Consider the following 27,846-nt stretch of genomic DNA (forward strand, 5'->3'; position numbering starts at 1 on the left):
TTTAATTTATGTTCAATCTATCATGTTCAAATTTGAAGTGCAGTGAATAATTAGTGCCTCAGTATACCAGCTCCGTATTGTAAGCTTTTATTGGATCATTTCATTACATTCAAGATAACATTCTAGAATGTCAAGTGCAGGGATTAATAAAAAAAATTGTCAGATTGGTCTTTGATCATATTTGCTATGATTAGGCAATTTGAGTAAGTGTTTAAGGCTTACGGCCACACCAGCTTGAGAACGCCCAATCTCATCTGACCTTGGAAGCTAAGCAAGTTTGGGCCTGAATAGTACTGAGGTGGGACCCTACCTAGGAATACCAGGTGCTGTAAGCTTTTCTTGCATCACTTTAATTTACTTTCAAGCTGACATGCTCAAATGTGAAGTGCAGTGATTAATAAAAAAAACTATCTGTGAGCACCTGGGAATAGCAGATGCTGTAAGTTTTTTTTGCATCACTTTCATTTACTCTCCAACTCACATGCCTGAATGTGAAGTGCAGTGATTCCTCAAAAATCTATCTGTTAGCACCTTGGACTACGAGATGCTGTAAGCTTCTCTTGCATCACTTTAATTTACTTTCAAGATGACATGCTAGGATGTGAATTGCAGTGATTAATTAAAAAAACTATCTGTTAGCACCTGGGAATAGCAAATGCTGTAAGTTTTTGTTGCATCACTTTACTTTAATCTGCAACTGACAAGCTTGTATGTGAAGTGTACAGATTAAATAGAAATATTTTAGTACCAGGGAATAGCAGGTGCTGTAAGATTGTATTGCATCCCTTTAATTTATGTTCAAGCTATCATGTTCAAATTTGAAGTGCAGTGAATAATTAACTCAAACTATCTGTTAGCACCTGGGAATAGCAGATGCTGTAAGTTTTTTTTGCATCACTTTCATTTACTCTCCAACTCACATGCCTGAATGTGAAGTGCAGTGATTCATCAAAAAACTATATGTTAGCACATTGGACTACGAGATGCTGTAAGCTTCTCTTGCATCACTTTAATTTACTGTCAAGATGACATGCTAGGATGTGAAATGCAGTGATTAATTAAAAAAAACTATCTGTTAGCACCTGGGAATAGCAGATGCTGTAAGTTTTTGTTGCATCACTTTACTTTAATCTACAACTGACAAGCTTGTATGTGAAGTGTACAGATTAAATAGAAATATTTTAGTACCAGGGAATAGCAGGTGCTGTAAGATTGTTTGCATCCCTTTAATTTATGTTCAATCTATCATGTTCAAATTTGAAGTGCAGTGAATAATTAGTGCCTCAGTATACCAGCTCCGTATTGTAAGCTTTTATTGGATCATTTCATTACATTCAAGATAACATTCTAGAATGTCAAGTGCAGGGATTAATAAAAAAAATTGTCAGATTGGTCTTTGATCATATTTGCTATGATTAGGCAATTTGAGTAAGTGTTTAAGGCTTACGGCCACACCAGCTTGAGAACGCCCAATCTCATCTGACCTTGGAAGCTAAGCAAGTTTGGGCCTGAATAGTACTGAGGTGGGACCCTACCTAGGAATACCAGGTGCTGTAAGCTTTTCTTGCATCACTTTAATTTACTTTCAAGCTGACATGCTCAAATGTGAAGTGCAGTGATTAATAAAAAAAACTATCTGTTAGCACCTGGGAATAGCAGATGCTGTAAGTTTTTTTTGCATCACTTTCATTTACTCTCCAACTCACATGCCTGAATGTGAAGTGCAGTGATTCCTCAAAAATCTATCTGTTAGCACCTTGGACTACGAGATGCTGTAAGCTTCTCTTGCATCACTTTAATTTACTTTCAAGATGACATGCTAGGATGTGAAGTGCAGTGATTAATTAAAAAAACTATCTGTTAGCACCTGGGAATAGCAAATGCTGTAAGTTTTTGTTGCATCACTTTACTTTAATCTGCAACTGACAAGCTTGTATGTGAAGTGTACAGATTAAATAGAAATATTTTAGTACCAGGGAATAGCAGGTGCTGTAAGATTGTATTGCATCCCTTTAATTTATGTTCAAGCTATCATGTTCAAATTTGAAGTGCAGTGAATAATTAACTCAAACTATCTGTTAGCACCTGGGAATAGCAGATGCTGTAAGTTTTTTTTGCATCACTTTCATTTACTCTCCAACTCACATGCCTGAATGTGAAGTGCAGTGATTCATCAAAAAACTATATGTTAGCACATTGGACTACGAGATGCTGTAAGCTTCTCTTGCATCACTTTAATTTACTGTCAAGATGACATGCTAGGATGTGAAATGCAGTGATTAATTAAAAAAAACTATCTGTTAGCACCTGGGAATAGCAGATGCTGTAAGTTTTTGTTGCATCACTTTACTTTAATCTGCAACTGACAAGCTTGTATGTGAAGTGTACAGATTAAATAGAAATATTTTAGTACCAGGGAATAGCAGGTGCTGTAAGATTGTTTGCATCCCTTTAATTTATGTTCAATCTATCATGTTCAAATTTGAAGTGCAGTGAATAATTAGTGCCTCATTATACCAGCTCCGTATTGTAAGCTTTTATTGCATCATTTAATTACATTCAAGATAACATTCTAGAATGTCAAGTGCAGGGATTAATAAAAAAAATTGTCAGATTGGTCTTTGATCATATTTGCTATGATTAGGCAATTTGAGTAAGTGTTTCAGGCTTACGGCCACACCAGCTTGAGAACGCCCAATCTCATCTGACCTTGGAAGCTAAGCAAGTTTGGGCCTGAATAGTACTGAGGTGGGACCCTACCTAGGAATACCAGGTGCTGTAAGCTTTTCTTGCATCACTTTAATTTACTTTCAAGCTGACATGCTCAAATGTGAAGTGCAGTGATTAATAAAAAAAACTATCTGTGAGCACCTGGGAATAGCAGATGCTGTAAGTTTTTTTTGCATCACTTTCATTTACTCTCCAACTCACATGCCTGAATGTGAAGTGCAGTGATTCCTCAAAAATCTATCTGTTAGCACCTTGGACTACGAGATGCTGTAAGCTTCTCTTGCATCACTTTAATTTACTTTCAAGATGACATGCTAGGATGTGAATTGCAGTGATTAATTAAAAAAACTATCTGTTAGCACCTGGGAATAGCAAATGCTGTAAGTTTTTGTTGCATCACTTTACTTTAATCTGCAACTGACAAGCTTGTATGTGAAGTGTACAGATTAAATAGAAATATTTTAGTACCAGGGAATAGCAGGTGCTGTAAGATTGTATTGCATCCCTTTAATTTATGTTCAAGCTATCATGTTCAAATTTGAAGTGCAGTGAATAATTAACTCAAACTATCTGTTAGCACCTGGGAATAGCAGATGCTGTAAGTTTTTTTTGCATCACTTTCATTTACTCTCCAACTCACATGCCTGAATGTGAAGTGCAGTGATTCATCAAAAAACTATATGTTAGCACATTGGACTACGAGATGCTGTAAGCTTCTCTTGCATCACTTTAATTTACTGTCAAGATGACATGCTAGGATGTGAAATGCAGTGATTAATTAAAAAAAACTATCTGTTAGCACCTGGGAATAGCAGATGCTGTAAGTTTTTGTTGCATCACTTTACTTTAATCTACAACTGACAAGCTTGTATGTGAAGTGTACAGATTAAATAGAAATATTTTAGTACCAGGGAATAGCAGGTGCTGTAAGATTGTTTGCATCCCTTTAATTTATGTTCAATCTATCATGTTCAAATTTGAAGTGCAGTGAATAATTAGTGCCTCAGTATACCAGCTCCGTATTGTAAGCTTTTATTGGATCATTTCATTACATTCAAGATAACATTCTAGAATGTCAAGTGCAGGGATTAATAAAAAAAATTGTCAGATTGGTCTTTGATCATATTTGCTATGATTAGGCAATTTGAGTAAGTGTTTAAGGCTTACGGCCACACCAGCTTGAGAACGCCCAATCTCATCTGACCTTGGAAGCTAAGCAAGTTTGGGCCTGAATAGTACTGAGGTGGGACCCTACCTAGGAATACCAGGTGCTGTAAGCTTTTCTTGCATCACTTTAATTTACTTTCAAGCTGACATGCTCAAATGTGAAGTGCAGTGATTAATAAAAAAAACTATCTGTTAGCACCTGGGAATAGCAGATGCTGTAAGTTTTTTTTGCATCACTTTCATTTACTCTCCAACTCACATGCCTGAATGTGAAGTGCAGTGATTCCTCAAAAATCTATCTGTTAGCACCTTGGACTACGAGATGCTGTAAGCTTCTCTTGCATCACTTTAATTTACTTTCAAGATGACATGCTAGGATGTGAAGTGCAGTGATTAATTAAAAAAACTATCTGTTAGCACCTGGGAATAGCAAATGCTGTAAGTTTTTGTTGCATCACTTTACTTTAATCTGCAACTGACAAGCTTGTATGTGAAGTGTACAGATTAAATAGAAATATTTTAGTACCAGGGAATAGCAGGTGCTGTAAGATTGTATTGCATCCCTTTAATTTATGTTCAAGCTATCATGTTCAAATTTGAAGTGCAGTGAATAATTAACTCAAACTATCTGTTAGCACCTGGGAATAGCAGATGCTGTAAGTTTTTTTTGCATCACTTTCATTTACTCTCCAACTCACATGCCTGAATGTGAAGTGCAGTGATTCATCAAAAAACTATATGTTAGCACATTGGACTACGAGATGCTGTAAGCTTCTCTTGCATCACTTTAATTTACTGTCAAGATGACATGCTAGGATGTGAAATGCAGTGATTAATTAAAAAAAACTATCTGTTAGCACCTGGGAATAGCAGATGCTGTAAGTTTTTGTTGCATCACTTTACTTTAATCTGCAACTGACAAGCTTGTATGTGAAGTGTACAGATTAAATAGAAATATTTTAGTACCAGGGAATAGCAGGTGCTGTAAGATTGTTTGCATCCCTTTAATTTATGTTCAATCTATCATGTTCAAATTCGAAGTGCAGTGAATAATTAGTGCCTCAGTATACCAGCTCCGTATTGTAAGCTTTTATTGCATCATTTAATTACATTCAAGATAACATTCTAGAATGTCAAGTGCAGGGATTAATAAAAAAAATTGTCAGATTGGTCTTTGATCATATTTGCTATGATTAGGCAATTTGAGTAAGTGTTTAAGGCTTACGGCCACACCAGCTTGAGAACGCTCAATCTCATCTGACCTTGGAAGCTAAGCAAGTTTGGGCCTGAATAGTACTGAGGTGGGACCCTACCTAGGAATACCAGGTGCTGTAAGCTTTTCTTGCATCACTTTAATTTACTTTCAAGCTGACATGCTCAAATGTGAAGTGCAGTGATTAATAAAAAAAACTATCTGTTAGCACCTGGGAATAGCAGATGCTGTAAGTTTTTTTTGCATCACTTTCATTTACTCTCCAACTCACATGCCTGAATGTGAAGTGCAGTGATTCCTCAAAAATCTATCTGTTAGCACCTTGGACTACGAGATGCTGTAAGCTTCTCTTGCATCACTTTAATTTACTTTCAAGATGACATGCTAGGATGTGAAGTGCAGTGATTAATTAAAAAAACTATCTGTTAGCACCTGGGAATAGCAAATGCTGTAAGTTTTTGTTGCATCACTTTACTTTAATCTGCAACTGACAAGCTTGTATGTGAAGTGTACAGATTAAATAGAAATATTTTAGTACCAGGGAATAGCAGGTGCTGTAAGATTGTATTGCATCCCTTTAATTTATGTTCAAGCTATCATGTTCAAATTTGAAGTGCAGTGAATAATTAACTCAAACTATCTGTTAGCACCTGGGAATAGCAGATGCTGTAAGTTTTTTTTGCATCACTTTCATTTACTCTCCAACTCACATGCCTGAATGTGAAGTGCAGTGATTCATCAAAAAACTATATGTTAGCACATTGGACTACGAGATGCTGTAAGCTTCTCTTGCATCACTTTAATTTACTGTCAAGATGACATGCTAGGATGTGAAATGCAGTGATTAATTAAAAAAAACTATCTGTTAGCACCTGGGAATAGCAGATGCTGTAAGTTTTTGTTGCATCACTTTACTTTAATCTACAACTGACAAGCTTGTATGTGAAGTGTACAGATTAAATAGAAATATTTTAGTACCAGGGAATAGCAGGTGCTGTAAGATTGTTTGCATCCCTTTAATTTATGTTCAATCTATCATGTTCAAATTTGAAGTGCAGTGAATAATTTGTGCCTCAGTATACCAGCTCCGTATTGTAAGCTTTTATTGCATCATTTAATTACATTCAAGATAACATTCTAGAATGTCAAGTGCAGGGATTAATAAAAAAAATTGTCAGATTGGTCTTTGATCATATTTGCTATGATTAGGCAATTTGAGTAAGTGTTTAAGGCTTACGGCCACACCAGCTTGAGAACGCCCAATCTCATCTGACCTTGGAAGCTAAGCAAGTTTGGGCCTGAATAGTACTGAGGTGGGACCCTACCTAGGAATACCAGGTGCTGTAAGCTTTTCTTGCATCACTTTAATTTACTTTCAAGCTGACATGCTCAAATGTGAAGTGCAGTGATTAATAAAAAAAACTATCTGTTAGCACCTGGGAATAGCAGATGCTGTAAGTTTTTTTTGCATCACTTTCATTTACTCTCCAACTCACATGCCTGAATGTGAAGTGCAGTGATTCCTCAAAAATCTATCTGTTAGCACCTTGGACTACGAGATGCTGTAAGCTTCTCTTGCATCACTTTAATTTACTTTCAAGATGACATGCTAGGATGTGAAGTGCAGTGATTAATTAAAAAAACTATCTGTTAGCACCTGGGAATAGCAAATGCTGTAAGTTTTTGTTGCATCACTTTACTTTAATCTGCAACTGACAAGCTTGTATGTGAAGTGTACAGATTAAATAGAAATATTTTAGTACCAGGGAATAGCAGGTGCTGTAAGATTGTATTGCATCCCTTTAATTTATGTTCAAGCTATCATGTCTAAATTTGAAGTGCAGTGAATAATTAACTCAAACTATCTGTTAGCACCTGGGAATAGCAGATGCTGTAAGTTTTTTTTGCATCACTTTCATTTACTCTCCAACTCACATGCCTGAATGTGAAGTGCAGTGATTCATCAAAAAACTATATGTTAGCACATTGGACTACGAGATGCTGTAAGCTTCTCTTGCATCACTTTAATTTACTGTCAAGATGACATGCTAGGATGTGAAATGCAGTGATTAATTAAAAAAAACTATCTGTTAGCACCTGGGAATAGCAGATGCTGTAAGTTTTTGTTGCATCACTTTACTTTAATCTACAACTGACAAGCTTGTATGTGAAGTGTACAGATTAAATAGAAATATTTTAGTACCAGGGAATAGCAGGTGCTGTAAGATTGTTTGCATCCCTTTAATTTATGTTCAATCTATCATGTTCAAATTTGAAGTGCAGTGAATAATTAGTGCCTCAGTATACCAGCTCCGTATTGTAAGCTTTTATTGCATCATTTAATTACATTCAAGATAACATTCTAGAATGTCAAGTGCAGGGATTAATAAAAAAAATTGTCAGATTGGTCTTTGATCATATTTGCTATGATTAGGCAATTTGAGTAAGTGTTTAAGGCTTACGGCCACACCAGCTTGAGAACGCCCAATCTCATCTGACCTTGGAAGCTAAGCAAGTTTGGGCCTGAATAGTACTGAGGTGGGACCCTACCTAGGAATACCAGGTGCTGTAAGCTTTTCTTGCATCACTTTAATTTACTTTCAAGCTGACATGCTCAAATGTGAAGTGCAGTGATTAATATAAAAAACTATCTGTTAGCACCTGGGAATAGCAGATGCTGTAGGTTTTTTTTGCATCACTTTCATTTACTCTCCTACTCACATGCCTGAATGTGAAGTGCAGTGATTCCTCAAAAATCTATCTGTTAGCATCTTGGACTACGAGATGCTGTAAGCTTCTCTTGCATCACTTTAATTTACTTTCAAGATGACATGCTAGGATGTGAATTGCAGTGATTAATTAAAAAATACTATCTGTTAGCACCTGGGAATAGCAAATGCTGTAAGTTTTTGTTGCATCACTTTACTTTAATCTGCAACTGACAAGCTTGTATGTGAAGTGTACAGATTAAATAGAAATATTTTAGTACCAGGGAATAGCAGGTGCTGTAAGATTGTATTGCATCCCTTTAATTTATGTTCAAGCTATCATGTTCAAATTTGAAGTGCAGTGAATAATTAACTCAAACTATCTGTTAGCACCTGGGAATAGCAGATGCTGTAAGTTTTTTTTGCATCACTTTCATTTACTCTCCAACTCACATGCCTGAATGTGAAGTGCAGTGATTCATCAAAAAACTATATGTTAGCACATTGGACTACGAGATGCTGTAAGCTTCTCTTGCATCACTTTAATTTACTGTCAAGATGACATGCTAGGATGTGAAATGCAGTGATTAATTAAAAAAAACTATCTGTTAGCACCTGGGAATAGCAGATGCTGTAAGTTTTTGTTGCATCACTTTACTTTAATCTGCAACTGACAAGCTTGTATGTGAAGTGTACAGATTAAATAGAAATATTTTAGTACCAGGGAATAGCAGGTGCTGTAAGATTGTTTGCATCCCTTTAATTTATGTTCAATCTATCATGTTCAAATTTGAAGTGCAGTGAATAATTAGTGCCTCAGTATACCAGCTCCGTATTGTAAGCTTTTATTGCATCATTTAATTACATTCAAGATAACATTCTAGAATGTCAAGTGCAGGGATTAATAAAAAAAATTGTCAGATTGGTCTTTGATCATATTTGCTATGATTAGGCAATTTGAGTAAGTGTTTAAGGCTTACGGCCACACCAGCTTGAGAACGCCCAATCTCATCTGACCTTGGAAGCTAAGCAAGTTTGGGCCTGAATAGTACTGAGGTGGGACCCTACCTAGGAATACCAGGTGCTGTAAGCTTTTCTTGCATCACTTTAATTTACTTTCAAGCTGACATGCTCAAATGTGAAGTGCAGTGATTAATAAAAAAAACTATCTGTTAGCACCTGGGAATAGCAGATGCTGTAAGTTTTTTTTGCATCACTTTCATTTACTCTCCAACTCACATGCCTGAATGTGAAGTGCAGTGATTCCTCAAAAATCTATCTGTTAGCACCTTGGACTACGAGATGCTGTAAGCTTCTCTTGCATCACTTTAATTTACTTTCAAGATGACATGCTAGGATGTGAATTGCAGTGATTAATTAAAAAAACTATCTGTTAGCACCTGGGAATAGCAAATGCTGTAAGTTTTTGTTGCATCACTTTACTTTAATCTGCAACTGACAAGCTTGTATGTGAAGTGTACAGATTAAATAGAAATATTTTAGTACCAGGGAATAGCAGGTGCTGTAAGATTGTATTGCATCCCTTTAATTTATGTTCAAGCTATCATGTTCAAATTTGAAGTGCAGTGAATAATTAACTCAAACTATCTGTTAGCACCTGGGAATAGCAGATGCTGTAATTTTTTTTTGCATCACTTTCATTTACTCTCCAACTCACGTGCCTGAATGTGAAGTGCAGTGATTCATCAAAAAACTGTCTGTTACTTCCTCCGTATACCAGATGTTGTAAGCTTTTATTGCATCATTTAATTTACATTCAAGATAACATTCTAGAATGTCAATTGCAGGGATTAATAAAAAAAATTGTCAGATTGGTCTTTGATCATATTTGCTATGATTAGGCAATTTGAGTAAGTGTTTAAGGCTTACGGCCACACCAGTTTGAGAATGCCCAATCTCATCTGACCTTGGAAGCTAAGCAAGTTTGGGCCTGGATAGTACTGAGGTGGGACCCTACCTAGGAATACCAGGTGCTGTAAGCTTTTCTTCCATCACTTTAATTTACTTTCAAGCTGACATGCTCAAATGTGAAGTGCAGTGATTAATAAAAAAAACTATCTGTTAGCACCTGGGAATAGCAGGTGCTGTAAGATTGTATTGCATCCCTTTAATTTATGTTCAAGCTATCATGTTCAAATTTGAAGTGCAGTGAATAATTAACTCAAACTATCTGTTAGCACCTGGGAATAGCAGATGCTGTAAGTTTTTTTTGCATCACTTTCATTTACTCTCCAACTCACATGCCTGAATGTGAAGTGCAGTGATTCATCAAAAAACTATATGTTAGCACATTGGACTACGAGATGCTGTAAGCTTCTCTTGCATCACTTTAATTTACTGTCAAGATGACATGCTAGGATGTGAAATGCAGTGATTAATTAAAAAAACTATCTGTTAGCACCTGGGAATAGCAGATGCTGTAAGTTTTTGTTGCATCACTTTACTTTAATCTGCAACTGACAAGCTTGTATGTGAAGTGTACAGATTAAATAGAAATATTTTAGTACCAGGGAATAGCAGGTGCTGTAAGATTGTATTGCATCCCTTTAATTTATGTTCAAGCTATCATGTTCAAATTTGAAGTGCAATGAATAATTAACTCAAACTATCTGTTAGCACCTGGGAATAGCAGATGCTGTAAGTTTTTTTTGCATCACTTTCATTTACTCTCCAACTCACATGCCTGAATGTGAAGTGCAGTGATTCATCAAAAAACTATATGTTAGCACATTGGACTACGAGATGCTGTAAGCTTCTCTTGCATCACTTTAATTTACTGTCAAGATGACATGCTAGGATGTGAAGTGCAGTGATTAATTAAAAAAACTATCTGTTAGCACCTGGGAATAGCAAATGCTGTAAGTTTTTGTTGCATCACTTTACTTTAATCTGCAACTGACAAGCTTGTATGTGAAGTGTACAGATTAAATAGAAATATTTTAGTACCAGGGAATAGCAGGTGCTGTACGATTGTATTGCATCCCTTTAATTTATGTTCAAGCTATCATGTTCAAATTTGAAGTGCAGTGAATAATTAACTCAAACTATCTGTTAGCACCTGGGAATAGCAGATGCTGTAAGTTTTTTTTGCATCACTTTCATTTACTCTCCAACTCACATGCCTGAATGTGAAGTGCAGTGATTCATCAAAAAACTATATGTTAGCACATTGGACTACGAGATGCTGTAAGCTTCTCTTGCATCACTTTAATTTACTGTCAAGATGACATGCTAGGATGTGAAATGCAGTGATTAATAAAAAAAACTATCTGTTAGCACCTGGGAATAGCAGATGCTGTAAGTTTTTTTTGCATCACTTTCATTTACTCTCCAACTCACATGCCTGAATGTGAAGTGCAGTGATTCCTCAAAAATCTATCTGTTAGCACCTTGGACTACGAGATGCTGTAAGCTTCTCTTGCATCACTTTAATTTACTTTCAAGATGACATGCTAGGATGTGAAGTGCAGTGATTAATTAAAAAAACTATCTGTTAGCACCTGGGAATAGCAAATGCTGTAAGTTTTTGTTGCATCACTTTACTTTAATCTGCAACTGACAAGCTTGTATGTGAAGTGTACAGATTAAATAGAAATATTTTAGTACCAGGGAATAGCAGGTGCTGTAAGATTGTATTGCATCCCTTTAATTTATGTTCAAGCTATCATGTTCAAATTTGAAGTGCAGTGAATAATTAACTCAGACTATCTGTTAGCACCTGGGAATAGCAGATGCTGTAAGTTTTTTTTGCATCACTTTCATTTACTCTCCAACTCACATGCCTGAATGTGAAGTGCAGTGATTCATCACAAAACTATATGTTAGCACATTGGACTACGAGATGCTGTAAGCTTCTCTTGCATCACTTTAATTTACTGTCAAGATGACATGCTAGGATGTGAAATGCAGTGATTAATTAAAAAAACTATCTGTTAGCACCTGGGAATAGCAGATGCTGTAAGTTTTTGTTGCATCACTTTACTTTAATCTGCAACTGACAAGCTTGTATGTGAAGTGTACAGATTAAATAGAAATATTTTAGTACCAGGGAATAGCAGGTGCTGTAAGATTGTTTGCATCCCTTTAATTTATGTTCAAGCTATCATGTTCAAATTTGAAGTGCAGTGAATAATTAGTGCCTCCGTATACCAGCTCCGTATTGTAAGCTTTTATTGCATCATTTAATTACATTCAAGATAACATTCTAGAATGTCAAGTGCAGGGATTAATAAAAAAAATTGTCAGATTGGGCTTTGATCATATTTGCTATGATTAGGCAATTTGAGTAAGTGTTTAAGGCTTACGGCCACACCAGCTTGAGAACGCCCAATCTCATCTGACCTTGGAAGCTAAGCAAGTTTGGGCCTGAATAGTACTGAGGTGGGACCCTACCTAGGAATACCAGGTGCTGTAAGCTTTTCTTGCATCACTTTAATTTACTTTCAAGCTGACATGCTCAAATGTGAAGTGCAGTGATTAATAAAAAAAACTATCTGTTAGCACCTGGGAATAGCAGATGCTGTAAGTTTTTTTTGCATCACTTTCATTTACTCTCCAACTCACATGCCTGAATGTGAAGTGCAGTGATTCCTCAAAAATCTATCTGTTAGCACCTTGGACTACGAGATGCTGTAAGCTTCTCTTGCATCACTTTAATTTACTTTCAAGATGACATGCTAGGATGTGAAGTGCAGTGATTAATTAAAAAAAACTATCTGTTAGCACCTGGGAATAGCAGATGCTGTAAGTTTTTGTTGCATCACTTTACTTTAATCTACAACTGACAAGCTTGTATGTGAAGTGTACAGATTAAATAGAAATATTTTAGTACCAGGGAATAGCAGGTGCTGTAAGATTGTTTGCATCCCTTTAATTTATGTTCAATCTATCATGTTCAAATTTGAAGTGCAGTGAATAATTAGTGCCTCAGTATACCAGCTCCGTATTGTAAGCTTTTATTGGATCATTTAATTACATTCAAGATAACATTCTAGAATGTCAAGTGCAGGGATTAATAAAAAAAATTGTCAGATTGGTCTTTGATCATATTTGCTATGATTAGGCAATTTGAGTAAGTGTTTAAGGCTTACGGCCACACCAGCTTGAGAACGCCCAATCTCATCTGACCTTGGAAGCTAAGCAAGTTTGGGCCTGAATAGTACTGAGGTGGGACCCTACCTAGGAATACCAGGTGCTGTAAGCTTTTCTTGCATCACTTTAATTTACTTTCAAGCTGACATGCTCAAATGTGAAGTGCAGTGATTAATAAAAAAAACTATCTGTTAGCACCTGGGAATAGCAGATGCTGTAAGTTTTTTTTGCATCACTTTCATTTACTCTCCAACTCACATGCCTGAATGTGAAGTGCAGTGATTCCTCAAAAATCTATCTGTTAGCACCTTGGACTACGAGATGCTGTAAGCTTCTCTTGCATCACTTTAATTTACTTTCAAGATGACATGCTAGGATGTGAAGTGCAGTGATTAATTAAAAAAACTATCTGTTAGCACCTGGGAATAGCAAATGCTGTAAGTTTTTGTTGCATCACTTTCATTTACTCTCCAACTCACATGCCTGAATGTGAAGTGCAGTGATTCATCAAAAAACTGTCTGTTAGTGCCTCCGTATACCAGATGTTGTAAGCTTTTATTGCATCATTTAATTTACATTCAAGATAACATTCTAGAATGTCAAGTGCAGGGATTAATAAAAAAAATTGTCAGATTGGTCTTTGATCATATTTGCTATGATTAGGCAATTTGAGTAAGTGTTTAAGGCTTACGGCCACACCAGCTTGAGAACGTCCAATCTCATCTGACCTTGGAAGCTAAGCAAGTTTGGGCCTGGATAGTACTGAGGTGGGACTCTACCTAGGAATACCAGGTGCTGTAAGCTCTTCTTGCATCACTTTAATTTACTTTCAAGCTGACATGCTCAAATGTGAAGTGCAGTGATTAATAAAAAAAAACTATCTGTTAGCACCTGGGAATAGCCGATGCTGTAAGTTTTTTTTGCATCACTTTCATTTACTCTCCAACTCACATGCCTGAATGTGAAGTGCAGTGATTCATCAAAAAACTGTCTGTTAGTGCCTCCGTATACCAGATGTTGTAAGCTTTTATTGCATCATTTAATTTACATTCAAGATAACATTCTAGAATGTCAATTGCAGGGATTAATAAAAAAAATTGTCAGATTGGTCTTTGATCATATTTGCTATTATTAGGCAATTTGAGTAAGTGTTTAAGGCTTACGGCCACACCAGCTTGAGAACGCCCAATCTCATCTGACCTTGGAAGCTAAACAAGTTTGGGCCTGGATAGTACTGAGGTGGGACCCTACCTAGGAATACCAGGTGCTGTAAGCTTTTCTTGCATCACTTTAATTTACTTTCAAGCTGACATGCTCAAATGTGAAGTGCAGTGATTAATAAAAAAAACTATCTGTTAGCACCTGGGAATAGCAGATGCTGTAAGTTTTTTTTGCATCACTTTCATTTACTCTCCAACTCACATGCCTGAATGTGAAGTGCAGTTAGTCATCAAAAATCTATCTGTTAGCACCTTGGACTACGAGATGCTGTAAGCTTCTCTTGCATCACTTTAATTTACTTTCAAGATGACATGCTAGGATGTGAAGTGCAGTGATTAATTAAAAAAACTATCTGTTAGCACCTGGGAATAGCCGATGCTGTAAGTTTTTTTTGCATCACTTTCATTTACTCTCCAACTCACATGCCTGAATGTGAAGTGCAGTGATTCATCAAAAACTATCTGTTAGCACCTTGGACTACGAGATGCTGTAAGCTTCTCTTGAATCACTTTAATTTATTGTCAAGATGACATGCTAGGATGTGAAATGCAGTGATTAATTAAAAAAACTATCTGTTAGCACCTGGGAATAGCAGATGCTGTAAGTTTTTGTTGCATCACTTTACTTTAATCTGCAACTGACAAGCTTGTATGTGAAGTGTACAGATTAAATAGAAATATTTTAGTACCAGGGAATAGCAGGTGCTGTAAGATTGTATTGCATCCCTTTAATGTATGTTCAAGCTATCATGTTCAAATTTGAAGTGCAGTGAATAATTAACTCAAACTATCTGATAGCACCTGGGAATAGCAGATGCTGTACATTTTTTTTGCATCACTTTCATTTACTCTCCAACTCACATGCCTGAATGTGAAGTGCAGTGATTCATCAAAAAACTGTCTGTTAGTGCCTCCGTATACCAGATGTTGTAAGCTTTTATTGCATCATTTAATTTACATTCAAGATAACATTCTAGAATGTCAAGTGCAGGGATTAATAAAAAAAATTGTCAGATTGGTCTTTGATCATATTTGCTATGATTAGGCAATTTGAGTAAGTGCTTAAGGCTTACGGCCACACCAGCTTGAGAACGCCCAATCTCATCTTACCTTGGAAGGTAAGCAAGTTTGGGCCTGGATAGTACTGAGGTGGGGCTCTACCTAGGAATACCAGGTGCTGTAAGCTTTTCTTGCATCACTTTAATTTACTTTCAAGCTGACATGCTCAAATGTGAAGTGCAGTGATTAATAAAAAAAACTATCTGTTAGCACCTGGGAATAGCAGATGCTGTAAGTTTTTTTTGCATCACTTTCATTTACTCTCCAACTCACATGCCTGAATGTGAAGTGCAGTGATTCATCAAAAAACTGTCTGTTAGTGCCTCCGTATACCAGATGTTGTAAGCTTTTATTGCATCATTTAATTTACATTCAAGATAACATTCTAGAATGTCAAGTGCAGGGATTAATAAAAAAAATTGTCAGATTGGTCTTTGATCATATTTGCTATGATTAGGCAATTTGAGTAAGTGTTTAAGGCTTATGGCCACACCAGCTTGAGAACGCCCAACCTCATCTGACCTTGGAAGCTAAGCAAGTTTGGGCCTGGATAGTACTGAGGTGGGACCCTACCTAGGAATACCAGGTGCTGTAAGCTTTTCTTGCATCACTTTAATTTACTTTCAAGCTGACATGCTCAAATGTGAAGTGCAGTGATTAATAAAAAAAACTATCTGTTAGCACCTGGGAATAGCCGATGCTGTAAGTTTTTTTTGCATCACTTTCATTTACTCTCCAACTCACATGCCTGAATGTGAAGTGCAGTTATTCATCAAAAATCTATCTGTTAGCACCTTGGACTACGAGATGCTGTTAAGCTTCTCTTGCATCACTTTAATTTACTTTCAAGATGACATGCTAGGATGTGAAGTGCAGTGATTAATTAAAAAAACTATCTGTTAGCACCTGGGAATAGCAGATGCTGTAAGTTTTTGTTGCATCACTTTACTCTAATCTGCAACTGACAAGCTTGTATGTGAAGTGTACAGATTAAATAGAAATCTTTTAGTACCAGGGAATAGCAGGTGCTGTAAGACTGTATTCCATCCCTTTAATTTATGTTCAAGCTATCATGTTCAAATTTGAAGTGCAGTGAATAATTAACTCAAACTATCTGTTAGCACCTGGGAATAGCCGATGCTGTAAGTTTTTTTTGCATCACTTTCATTTACTCTCCAACTCACATGCCTGAATGTGAAGTGCAGTGATTCATCAAAAACTATCTGTTAGCACCTTGGACTACGAGATGCTGTAAGCTTCTCTTGAATCACTTTAATTTACTGTCAAGATGACATGCTAGGATGTGAAATGCAGTGATTAATTAAAAAAACTATCTGTTAGCACCTGGGAATAGCAGATGCTGTAAGTTTTTGTTGCATCACTTTACTTTAATCTGCAACTGACAAGCTTGTATGTGAAGTGTACAGATTAAATAGAAATATTTTAGTACCAGGGAATAGCAGGTGCTGTAAGATTGTATTGCATCCCTTTAATTTATGTTCAAGCTATCATGTTCAAATTTGAAGTGCAGTGAATAATTAACTCAAACTATCTGTTAGCACCTGGGAATAGCAGATGCTGTAAGTTTTTTTTGCATCACTTTCATTTACTCTCCAACTCACATGCCTGAATGTGAAGTGCAGTGATTCATCAAAAAACTGTCTGTTAGTGCCTCCGTATACCAGATGTTGTAAGCTTTTATTGCATCATTTAATTTACATTCAAGATAACATTCTAGAATGTCAAGTGCAGGGATTAATAAAAAAAATTGTCAGATTGGTCTTTGATCATATTTGCTATGATTAGGCAATTTGAGTAAGTGTTTAAGGCTTATGGCCACACCAGCTTGAGAACGCCCAACCTCATCTGACCTTGGAAGCTAAGCAAGTTTGGGCCTGGATAGTACTGAGGTGGGACCCTACCTAGGAATACCAGGTGCTGTAAGCTTTTCTTGCATCACTTTAATTTACTTTCAAGCTGACATGCTCAAATGTGAAGTGCAGTGATTAATAAAAAAAACTATCTGTTAGCACCTGGGAATAGCCGATGCTGTAAGTTTTTGTTGCATCACTTTACTTTAATCTGCAACTGACAAGCTTGTATGTGAAGTGTACAGATTACATAGAAATATTTTAGTACCAGGGAATAGCAGGTGCTGTAAGATTATATTGCATCCCTTTAATTTATGTTCAAGCTATCATGTTCAAATTTGAAGTGCAGTGAATAATTAACTCAAACTATCTGTTAGCACCTGGGAATAGCAGATGCTGTAAGTTTTTTTTGCATCACTTTCATTTACTCTCCAACTCACATGCCTGAATGTGAAGTGCAGTGATTCATCAAAAACTATCTGTTAGCACCTTGGACTACGAGATGCTGTAGGCTTCTCTTGAATCACTTTAATTTACTGTTAAGATGACATGCTAGGATGTGAAATGCAGTGATTAATTAAAAAAACTATCTGTTAGCACCTGGGAATAGCAGATGCTGTAAGTTTTTGTTGCATCACTTTACTTTAATCTGCAACTGACAAGCTTGTATGTGAAGTGTACAGATTAAATAGAAATATTTTAGTACCAGGGAATAGCAGGTGCTGTAAGATTGTATTGCATCCCTTTAATTTATGTTCAAGCTATCATGTTCAAATTTGAAGTGCAGTGAATAATTAACTCAAACTATCTGTTAGCACCTGGGAATAGCAGATGCTGTACGTTTTTTTTGCATCACTTTCATTTACTCTCCAACTCACATGCCTGAATGTGAAGTGCAGTGATTCATCAAAAAACTGTCTGTTAGTGCCTCCGTATACCAGATGTTGTAAGCTTTTATTGCATCATTTAATTTACATTCAAGATAACATTCTAGAATGTCAAGTGCAGGGATTAATAAAAAAAATTGTCAGATTGGTCTTTGATCATATTTGTTATGATTAGGAAATTTGAGTAAGTGTTTAAGGCTTACATCCACACCAGCTTGAGAACGCCCAATCTCATCTGACCTTGGAAGCTAAGCAAGTTTGGGCCTGGATAGTACTGAGGTGGGACCCTACCTAGGAATACCAGGTGCTGTAAGATTTTCTTGCATCACTTTAATTTACTTTCAAGCTGACATGCTCAAATGTGAAGTGCAGTGATTAATAAAAAAAAAACTATCTGTTAGCACCTGGGAATAGCCGATGTTGTAAGTTTTTTTTGCATCACTTTCATTTACTCTCCAACTCACATGCCTGAATGTGAAGTGCAGTGATTCATCAAAAACTATCTGTTAGCACCTTGGACTACGAGATGCTGTAAGCTTCTCTTGAATCACTTTAATTTACTGTCAAGATGACATGCTAGGATGTGAAATGCAGTGATTAATTAAAAAAACTATCTGTTAGCACCTGGGAATAGCAGATGCTGTAAGTTTTTGTTGCATCACTTTACTTTAATCTGCAACTGACAAGCTTGTATGTGAAGTGTACAGATTAAATAGAAATATTTTAGTACCAGGGAATAGCAGGTGCTGTAAGATTGTATTGCATCCCTTTAATTTATGTTCAAGCTATCATGTTCAAATTTGAAGTGCAGTGAATAATTAACTCAAACTATCTGTTAGCACCTGGGAATAGCCGATGCTGTAAGTTTTTTTTGCATCACTTTCATTTACTCTCCAACTCACATGCCTGAATGTGAAGTGCAGTGATTCATCAAATCTATCTGTTAGCACCTTGGACTACGAGATGCTGTAAGCTTCTCTTGAATCACTTTAATTTACTGTCAAGATGACATGCTAGGATGTGAAATGCAGTGATTAATTAAAAAAACTATCTGTTAGCACCTGGGAATAGCAGATGCTGTAAGTTTTTGTTGCATCACTTTACTTTAATCTGCAACTGACAAGCTTGTATGTGAAGTGTACAGATTAAATAGAAATATTTTAGTACCAGGGAATAGCAGGTGCTGTAAGATTGTATTGCATCCCTTTAATTTATGTTCAAGCTATCATGTTCAAATTTGAAGTGCAGTGAATAATTAACTCAAACTATCTGTTAGCACCTGGGAATAGCAGATGCTGTAAGTTTTTTTTGCATCACTTTCATTTAATCTCCAACTCACATGCCTGAATGTGAAGTGCAGTGATTCATCAAAAAACTGTCTGTTAGTGCCTCCGTATACCAGATGTTGTAAGCTTTTATTGCATCATTTAATTTACATTCAAGATAACATTCTAGAATGTCAAGTGCAGGGATTAATAAAAAAAATTGTCAGATTGGTCTTTGATCATATTTGCTATGATTAGGCAATTTGAGTAAATGTTTAAGGCTTACGGCCACACCAGCTTGAGAACGCCCAATCTCATCTGACCTTGGAAGCTAAGCAAGTTTGGGCCTGGATAGTACTGAGGTGGGACCCTACCTAGGAATACCAGGTGCTGTAAGCTTTTCTTGCATCACTTTAATTTACTTTCAAGCTGACATGCTCAAATGTGAAGTGCAGTGATTAATAAAAAAAAACTATCTGTTAGCACCTGGGAATAGCAGATGCTGTAAGTTTTTTTTGCATCACTTTCATTTACTCTCCAACTCACATGCCTGAATGTGAAGTGCAGTGATTCATCAAAAACTATCTGTTAGCACCTTGGACTACGAGATGCTGTAAGCTTCTCTTGAATCACTTTAATTTACTGTCAAGATGACATGCTAGGATGTGAAATGCAGTGATTAATTAAAAAAACTATCTGTTAGTACTTGGGAATAGCAGATGCTGTAAGTTTTTGTTGCATCACTTTACTTTAATCTGCAACTGACAAGCTTGTATGTGAAGTGTACAGATTAAATAGAAATATTTTAGTACCAGGGAATAGCAGGTGCTGTAAGATTGTATTGCATCCCTTTAATTTATGTTCAAGCTATCATGTTCAAATTTGAAGTGCAGTGAATAATTAACTCAAACTATCGGTTAGCACCTGGGAATAGCAGATGCTGTACGTTTTTTTTGCATCACTTTCATTTACTCTCCAACTCACATGCCTGAATGTGAAGTGCAGTGATTCATCAAAAAACTGTCTGTTAGTGCCTCTGTATACCAGATGTTGTAAGCTTTTATTGCATCATTTAATTTACATTCAAGATAACATTCTAGAATGTCAAGTGCAGGGATTAATAAAAAAAATTGTCAGATTGGTCTTTGATCATATTTGCTATGATTAGGCAATTTGAGTAAGGGTTTAAGGTTTACGGCCACACCAGCTTGAGAACGCCCAATCTCATCTGACCTTGGAAGCTAAGCAAGTTTGGGCCTGGATAGTACTGAGGTGGGACCCTACCTAGGAATACCAGGTGCTGTAAGCTTTTCTTGCATCACTTTAATTTACTTTCAAGCTGACATGCTCAAATGTGAAGTGCAGTGATTAATAAAAAAAACTATCTGTTAGCACCTGGGAATAGCCGATGTTGTAAGTTTTTTTTGCATCACTTTCATTTACTCTCCAACTCACATGCCTGAATGTGAAGTGCAGTGATTCATCAAAAACTATCTGTTAGCACCTTGGACTACGAGATGCTGTAAGCTTCTCTTGAATCACTTTAATTTACTGTCAAGATGACATGCTAGGATGTGAAATGCAGTGATTAATTAAAAAAACTATCTGTTAGCACCTGGGAATAGCAGATGCTGTAAGTTTTTGTTGCATCACTTTACTTTAATCTGCAACTGACAAGCTTGTATGTGAAGTGTACAGATTAAATAGAAATATTTTAGTACCAGGGAATAGCAGGTGCTGTAAGATTGTATTGCATCCCTTTAATTTATGTTCAAGCTATCATGTTCAAATTTGAAGTGCAGTGAATAATTAACTCAAACTATCTGTTAGCACCTGGGAATAGCCGATGCTGTAAGTTTTTTTTGCATCACTTTCATTTACTCTCCAACTCACATGCCTGAATGTGAAGTGCAGTGATTCATCAAAAACTATCTGTTAGCACCTTGGACTACGAGATGCTGTAAGCTTCTCTTGAATCACTTTAATTTACTGTCAAGATGACATGCTAGGATGTGAAATGCAGTGATTAATTAAAAAAACTATCTGTTAGCACCTGGGAATAGCAGATGCTGTAAGTTTTTGTTGCATCACTTTACTTTAATCTGCAACTGACAAGCTTGTATGTGAAGTGTACAGATTAAATAGAAATATTTTAGTACCAGGGAATAGCAGGTGCTGTAAGATTGTATTGCATCCCTTTAATTTATGTTCAAGCTATCATGTTCAAATTTGAAGTGCAGTGAATAATTAACTCAAACTATCTGTTAGCACCTGGGAATAGCAGATGCTGTACGTTTTTTTTGCATCACTTTCATTTACTCTCCAACTCACATGCCTGAATGTGAAGTGCAGTGATTCATCAAAAAACTGTCTGTTAGTGCCTCCGTATACCAGATGTTGTAAGCTTTTATTGCATCATTTAATTTACATTCAAGATAACATTCTAGAATGTCAAGTGCAGGGATTAATAAAAAAAATTGTCAGATTGGTCTTTGATCATATTTGCTATGATTAGGCAATTTGAGTAAGTGTTTAAGGCTTACGGCCACACCAGCTTGAGAACGCCCAATCTCATCTGACCTTGGAAGCTAAGCAAGTTTGGGCCTGGATAGTACTGAGGTGGGACCCTACCTAGGAATACCAGGTGCTTTAAGCTTTTCTTGCATCACTTTAATTTACTTTCAAGCTGACATGCTCAAATGTGAAGTGCAGTGATTAATAAAAAAAACTATCTGTTAGCACCTGGGAATAGCCGATGCTGTAAGTTTTTTTTGCATCACTTTCATTTACTCTCCAACTCACATGCCTGAATGTGAAGTGCAGTGATTCATCAAAAACTATCTGTTAGCACCTTGGACTACGAGATGCTGTAAGCTTCTCTTGAATCACTTTAATTTACTGTCAAGATGACATGCTAGGATGTGAAATGCAGTGATTAATTAAAAAAACTATCTGTTAGCACCTGGGAATAGCAGATGCTGTAAGTTTTTGTTGCATCACTTTACTTTAATCTGCAACTGACAAGCTTGTATGTGAAGTGTACAGATTAAATAGAAATATTTTAGTACCAGGGAATAGCAGGTGCTGTAAGATTGTATTGCATCCCTTTAATTTATGTTCAAGCTATCATGTTCAAATTTGAAGTGCAGTGAATAATTAACTCAAACTATCTGTTAGCACCTGGGAATAGCCGATGCTGTAAGTTTTTTTTGCATCACTTTCATTTACTCTCCAACTCACATGCCTGAATGTGAAGTGCAGTGATTCATCAAAAACTATCTGTTAGCACCTTGGACTACGAGATGCTGTAAGCTTCTCTTGAATCACTTTAATTTACTGTCAAGATGACATGCTAGGATGTGAAATGCAGTGATTAATTAAAAAAACTATCTGTTAGCACCTGGGAATAGCAGATGCTGTAAGTTTTTGTTGCATCACTTTACTTTAATCTGCAACTGACAAGCTTGTATGTGAAGTGTACAGATTAAATAGAAATATTTTAGTACCAGGGAATAGCAGGTGCTGTAAGATTGTATTGCATCCCTTTAATTTATGTTCAAGCTATCATGTTCAAATTTGAAGTGCAGTGAATAATTAACTCAAACTATCTGTTAGCACCTGGGAATAGCAGATGCTGTACGTTTTTTTTGCATCACTTTCATTTACTCTCCAACTCACATGCCTGAATGTGAAGTGCAGTGATTCATCAAAAAACTGTCTGTTAGTGCCTCCGTATACCAGATGTTGTAAGCTTTTATTGCATCATTTAATTTACATTCAAGATAACATTCTAGAATGTCAAGTGCAGGGATTCATAAAAAAAATTGTCAGATTGGTCTTTGATCATATTTGCTATGATTAGGCAATTTGAGTAAGTGTTTAAGGCTTACGGCCACACCAGCTTGAGAACGCCCAATCTCATCTGACCTTGGAAGCTAAGCAAGTTTGGGCCTGGATAGTACTGAGGTGGGACCCTACCTAGGAATACCAGGTGCTTTAAGCTTTTCTTGCATCACTTTAATTTACTTTCAAGCTGACATGCTCAAATGTGAAGTGCAGTGATTAATAAAAAAAACTATCTGTTAGCACCTGGGAATAGCCGATGCTGTAAGTTTTTTTTGCATCACTTTCATTTACTCTCCAACTCACATGCCTGAATGTGAAGTGCAGTGATTCATCAAAAACTATCTGTTAGCACCTTGGACTACGAGATGCTGTAAGCTTCTCTTGAATCACTTTAATTTACTGTCAAGATGACATGCTAGGATGTGAAATGCAGTGATTAATTAAAAAAACTATCTGTTAGCACCTGGGAATAGCAGATGCTGTAAGTTTTTGTTGCATCACTTTACTTTAATCTGCAACTGACAAGCTTGTATGTGAAGTGTACAGATTAAATAGAAATATTTTAGTACCAGGGAATAGCAGGTGCTGTAAGATTGTATTGCATCCCTTTAATTTATGTTCAAGCTATCATGTTCAAATTTGAAGTGCAGTGAATAATTAACTCAAACTATCTGTTAGCACCTGGGAATAGCCGATGCTGTAAGTTTTTTTTGCATCACTTTCATTTACTCTCCAACTCACATGCCTGAATGTGAAGTGCAGTGATTCATCAAAAACTATCTGTTAGCACCTTGGACTACGAGATGCTGTAAGCTTCTCTTGAATCACTTTAATTTACTGTCAAGATGACATGCTAGGATGTGAAATGCAGTGATTAATTAAAAAAACTATCTGTTAGCACCTGGGAATAGCAGATGCTGTAAGTTTTTGTTGCATCACTTTACTTTAATCTGCAACTGACAAGCTTGTATGTGAAGTGTACAGATTAAATAGAAATATTTTAGTACCAGGGAATAGCAGGTGCTGTAAGATTGTATTGCATCCCTTTAATTTATGTTCAAGCTATCATGTTCAAATTTGAAGTGCAGTGAATAATTAACTCAAACTATCTGTTAGCACCTGGGAATAGCAGATGCTGTACGTTTTTTTTGCATCACTTTCATTTACTCTCCAACTCACATGCCTGAATGTGAAGTGCAGTGATTCATCAAAAAACTGTCTGTTAGTGCCTCCGTATACCAGATGTTGTAAGCTTTTATTGCATCATTTAATTTACATTCAAGATAACATTCTAGAATGTCAAGTGCAGGGATTAATAAAAAAAATTGTCAGATTGGTCTTTGATCATATTTGCTATGATTAGGCAATTTGAGTAAGTGTTTAAGGCTTACGGCCACACCAGCTTGAGAACGCCCAATCTCATCTGACCTTGGAAGCTAAGCAAGTTTGGGCCTGGATAGTACTGAGGTGGGACCCTACCTAGGAATACCAGGTGCTTTAAGCTTTTCTTGCATCACTTTAATTTACTTTCAAGCTGACATGCTCAAATGTGAAGTGCAGTGATTAATAAAAAAAACTATCTGTTAGCACCTGGGAATAGCCGATGCTGTAAGTTTTTTTTGCATCACTTTCATTTACTCTCCAACTCACATGCCTGAATGTGAAGTGCAGTGATTCATCAAAAACTATCTGTTAGCACCTTGGACTACGAGATGCTGTAAGCTTCTCTTGAATCACTTTAATTTACTGTCAAGATGACATGCTAGGATGTGAAATGCAGTGATTAATTAAAAAAACTATCTGTTAGCACCTGGGAATAGCAGATGCTGTAAGTTTTTGTTGCATCACTTTACTTTAATCTGCAACTGACAAGCTTGTATGTGAAGTGTACAGATTAAATAGAAATATTTTAGTACCAGGGAATAGCAGGTGCTGTAAGATTGTATTGCATCCCTTTAATTTATGTTCAAGCTATCATGTTCAAATTTGAAGTGCAGTGAATAATTAACTCAAACTATCTGTTAGCACCTGGGAATAGCCGATGCTGTAAGTTTTTTTTGCATCACTTTCATTTACTCTCCAACTCACATGCCTGAATGTGAAGTGCAGTGATTCATCAAAAACTATCTGTTAGCACCTTGGACTACGAGATGCTGTAAGCTTCTCTTGAATCACTTTAATTTACTGTCAAGATGACATGCTAGGATGTGAAATGCAGTGATTAATTAAAAAAACTATCTGTTAGCACCTGGGAATAGCAGATGCTGTAAGTTTTTGTTGCATCACTTTACTTTAATCTGCAACTGACAAGCTTGTATGTGAAGTGTACAGATTAAATAGAAATATTTTAGTACCAGGGAATAGCAGGTGCTGTAAGATTGTATTGCATCCCTTTAATTTATGTTCAAGCTATCATGTTCAAATTTGAAGTGCAGTGAATAATTAACTCAAACTATCTGTTAGCACCTGGGAATAGCAGATGCTGTACGTTTTTTTTGCATCACTTTCATTTACTCTCCAACTCACATGCCTGAATGTGAAGTGCAGTGATTCATCAAAAAACTGTCTGTTAGTGCCTCCGTATACCAGATGTTGTAAGCTTTTATTGCATCATTTAATTTACATTCAAGATAACATTCTAGAATGTCAAGTGCAGGGATTAATAAAAAAAATTGTCAGATTGGTCTTTGATCATATTTGCTATGATTAGGCAATTTGAGTAAGTGTTTAAGGCTTACGGCCACACCAGCTTGAGAACGCCCAATCTCATCTGACCTTGGAAGCTAAGCAAGTTTGGGCCTGGATAGTACTGAGGTGGGACCCTACCTAGGAATACCAGGTGCTTTAAGCTTTTCTTGCATCACTTTAATTTACTTTCAAGCTGACATGCTCAAATGTGAAGTGCAGTGATTAATAAAAAAAACTATCTGTTAGCACCTGGGAATAGCCGATGCTGTAAGTTTTTTTTGCATCACTTTCATTTACTCTCCAACTCACATGCCTGAATGTGAAGTGCAGTGATTCATCAAAAAACTGTCTGTTAGTGCCTCCGTATACCAGATGTTGTAAGCTTTTATTGCATCATTTAATTTACATTCAAGATACCATTCTAGAATGTCAAGTGCAGGGATTAATAAAAAAAATTGTCAGATTGGTCTTTGATCATATTTGCTATGATTAGGCAATTTGAGTAAGTGTTTAAGGCTTACGGCCACACCATCTTGAGAACGCCCAATCTCATCTGACCTTGGAAACTAAGCAAGTTTGGCCCTGTATAGTACTGAGGTGGGACCATACCTAGGAATACCAGGTGATGTAAGCTTTTCTTGCATCACTTTAATTTACTTTCAAGCTGACATGCTCAAATGTGAAGTGCAGTGATTAATAAAAAAACTATCTGTTAGCACCTGGGAATAGCCGATGCTGTAAGTTTTTTTTGCATCACTTTCATTTACTCTCCAACTCACATGCCTGAATGTGAAGTGCAGTGATTCATCAAAAAACTGTCTGTTAGTGCCTCCGTATACCAGATGTTGTAAGCTTTTATTGCATCATTTAATTTACATTCAAGATAACATTCTAGAATGTCAAGTGCAGGGATTAATAAAAAAAATTGTCAGATTGGTCTTTGATCATATTTGCTATGATTAGGCAATTTGAGTAAGTGTTTAAGGCTTATGGCCACACCAGCTTGAGAACGCCCAACCTCATCTGACCTTGGAAGCTAAGCAAGTTTGGGCCTGGATAGTACTGAGGTGGGACCCTACCTAGGAATACCAGGTGCTGTAAGCTTTTCTTGCATCACTTTAATTTACTTTCAAGCTGACATGCTCAAATGTGAAGTGCAGTGATTAATAAAAAAAACTATCTGTTAGCACCTGGGAATAGCCGATGCTGTAAGTTTTTTTTGCATCACTTTCATTTACTCTCCAACTCACATGCCTGAATGTGAAGTGCAGTGATTCATCAAAAACTATCTGTTAGCACCTTGGACTACGAGATGCTGTAAGCTTCTCTTGAATCACTTTAATTTATTGTCAAGATGACATGCTAGGATGTGAAATGCAGTGATTAATTAAAAAAACTATCTGTTAGCACCTGGGAATAGCAGATGCTGTAAGTTTTTGTTGCATCACTTTACTTTAATCTGCAACTGACAAGCTTGTATGTGAAGTGTACAGATTAAATAGAAATATTTTAGTACCAGGGAATAGCAGGTGCTGTAAGATTGTATTGCATCCCTTTAATGTATGTTCAAGCTATCATGTTCAAATTTGAAGTGCAGTGAATAATTAACTCAAACTATCTGATAGCACCTGGGAATAGCAGATGCTGTACATTTTTTTTGCATCACTTTCATTTACTCTCCAACTCACATGCCTGAATGTGAAGTGCAGTGATTCATCAAAAAACTGTCTGTTAGTGCCTCCGTATACCAGATGTTGTAAGCTTTTATTGCATCATTTAATTTACATTCAAGATAACATTCTAGAATGTCAAGTGCAGGGATTAATAAAAAAAATTGTCAGATTGGTCTTTGATCATATTTGCTATGATTAGGCAATTTGAGTAAGTGCTTAAGGCTTACGGCCACACCAGCTTGAGAACGCCCAATCTCATCTTACCTTGGAAGCTAAGCAAGTTTGGGCCTGGATAGTACTGAGGTGGGGCTCTACCTAGGAATACCAGGTGCTGTAAGCTTTTCTTGCATCACTTTAATTTACTTTCAAGCTGACATGCTCAAATGTGAAGTGCAGTGATTAATAAA

At 36.5% G+C, this 27,846-nt stretch overlaps 1 non-coding gene and 25 pseudogenes across 1 annotated transcript; all 26 read left to right on the top strand.

Annotated features, from left to right (window-relative positions):
• The first annotated feature begins 216 nt into the window (after nt 1-216).
• On the top strand, nt 217-335 carry LOC145646401 (5S ribosomal RNA; annotated as a pseudogene).
• A 1,106-nt stretch (nt 336-1,441) lies between these two features.
• On the top strand, nt 1,442-1,560 carry LOC145646402 (5S ribosomal RNA; annotated as a pseudogene).
• A 1,106-nt stretch (nt 1,561-2,666) lies between these two features.
• Nucleotides 2,667-2,785, top strand: LOC145646403 (5S ribosomal RNA; annotated as a pseudogene).
• A 1,106-nt stretch (nt 2,786-3,891) lies between these two features.
• On the top strand, nt 3,892-4,010 carry LOC145646405 (5S ribosomal RNA; annotated as a pseudogene).
• Nucleotides 4,011-5,116: 1,106 nt separating this feature from the next.
• LOC145647919 (5S ribosomal RNA) lies at nt 5,117-5,235 on the top strand (annotated as a pseudogene).
• Nucleotides 5,236-6,341: 1,106 nt separating this feature from the next.
• LOC145646406 (5S ribosomal RNA) lies at nt 6,342-6,460 on the top strand (annotated as a pseudogene).
• Nucleotides 6,461-7,566: 1,106 nt separating this feature from the next.
• LOC145646407 (5S ribosomal RNA) lies at nt 7,567-7,685 on the top strand (annotated as a pseudogene).
• A 1,107-nt stretch (nt 7,686-8,792) lies between these two features.
• LOC145646408 (5S ribosomal RNA) lies at nt 8,793-8,911 on the top strand (annotated as a pseudogene).
• Nucleotides 8,912-9,702: 791 nt separating this feature from the next.
• On the top strand, nt 9,703-9,821 carry LOC145648392 (5S ribosomal RNA; annotated as a pseudogene).
• A 2,316-nt stretch (nt 9,822-12,137) lies between these two features.
• LOC145646409 (5S ribosomal RNA) lies at nt 12,138-12,256 on the top strand (annotated as a pseudogene).
• Nucleotides 12,257-12,923: 667 nt separating this feature from the next.
• On the top strand, nt 12,924-13,042 carry LOC145646410 (5S ribosomal RNA; annotated as a pseudogene).
• Nucleotides 13,043-13,615: 573 nt separating this feature from the next.
• On the top strand, nt 13,616-13,734 carry LOC145647823 (5S ribosomal RNA; annotated as a pseudogene).
• Nucleotides 13,735-14,087: 353 nt separating this feature from the next.
• On the top strand, nt 14,088-14,206 carry LOC145647216 (5S ribosomal RNA; annotated as a pseudogene).
• Nucleotides 14,207-15,217: 1,011 nt separating this feature from the next.
• Nucleotides 15,218-15,336, top strand: LOC145650467 (5S ribosomal RNA; annotated as a pseudogene).
• Nucleotides 15,337-15,688: 352 nt separating this feature from the next.
• On the top strand, nt 15,689-15,807 carry LOC145649088 (5S ribosomal RNA; annotated as a pseudogene).
• Nucleotides 15,808-17,037: 1,230 nt separating this feature from the next.
• LOC145649089 (5S ribosomal RNA) lies at nt 17,038-17,156 on the top strand (annotated as a pseudogene).
• A 1,008-nt stretch (nt 17,157-18,164) lies between these two features.
• Nucleotides 18,165-18,283, top strand: LOC145650111 (5S ribosomal RNA; annotated as a pseudogene).
• A 1,229-nt stretch (nt 18,284-19,512) lies between these two features.
• LOC145648419 (5S ribosomal RNA) lies at nt 19,513-19,631 on the top strand. Its single transcript, XR_014116460.1, has one exon. It is a non-coding gene; the product is annotated as a 5S ribosomal RNA (ribosomal RNA).
• Nucleotides 19,632-20,422: 791 nt separating this feature from the next.
• On the top strand, nt 20,423-20,541 carry LOC145647087 (5S ribosomal RNA; annotated as a pseudogene).
• Nucleotides 20,542-21,769: 1,228 nt separating this feature from the next.
• LOC145649118 (5S ribosomal RNA) lies at nt 21,770-21,888 on the top strand (annotated as a pseudogene).
• A 1,228-nt stretch (nt 21,889-23,116) lies between these two features.
• On the top strand, nt 23,117-23,235 carry LOC145649119 (5S ribosomal RNA; annotated as a pseudogene).
• A 1,228-nt stretch (nt 23,236-24,463) lies between these two features.
• Nucleotides 24,464-24,582, top strand: LOC145649120 (5S ribosomal RNA; annotated as a pseudogene).
• A 1,228-nt stretch (nt 24,583-25,810) lies between these two features.
• On the top strand, nt 25,811-25,929 carry LOC145649121 (5S ribosomal RNA; annotated as a pseudogene).
• Nucleotides 25,930-26,281: 352 nt separating this feature from the next.
• On the top strand, nt 26,282-26,400 carry LOC145646037 (5S ribosomal RNA; annotated as a pseudogene).
• Nucleotides 26,401-26,751: 351 nt separating this feature from the next.
• Nucleotides 26,752-26,870, top strand: LOC145649091 (5S ribosomal RNA; annotated as a pseudogene).
• Nucleotides 26,871-27,660: 790 nt separating this feature from the next.
• Nucleotides 27,661-27,779, top strand: LOC145649815 (5S ribosomal RNA; annotated as a pseudogene).
• Nucleotides 27,780-27,846: the final 67 nt, after the last annotated feature.

The sequence above is a fragment of the Electrophorus electricus genome, chromosome 13, assembly GCF_041902795.1.
Source record: "Electrophorus electricus isolate QZ-2024a chromosome 13, ASM4190279v1, whole genome shotgun sequence".
Taxonomy (NCBI): Eukaryota; Metazoa; Chordata; class Actinopteri; order Gymnotiformes; family Gymnotidae; genus Electrophorus; species Electrophorus electricus.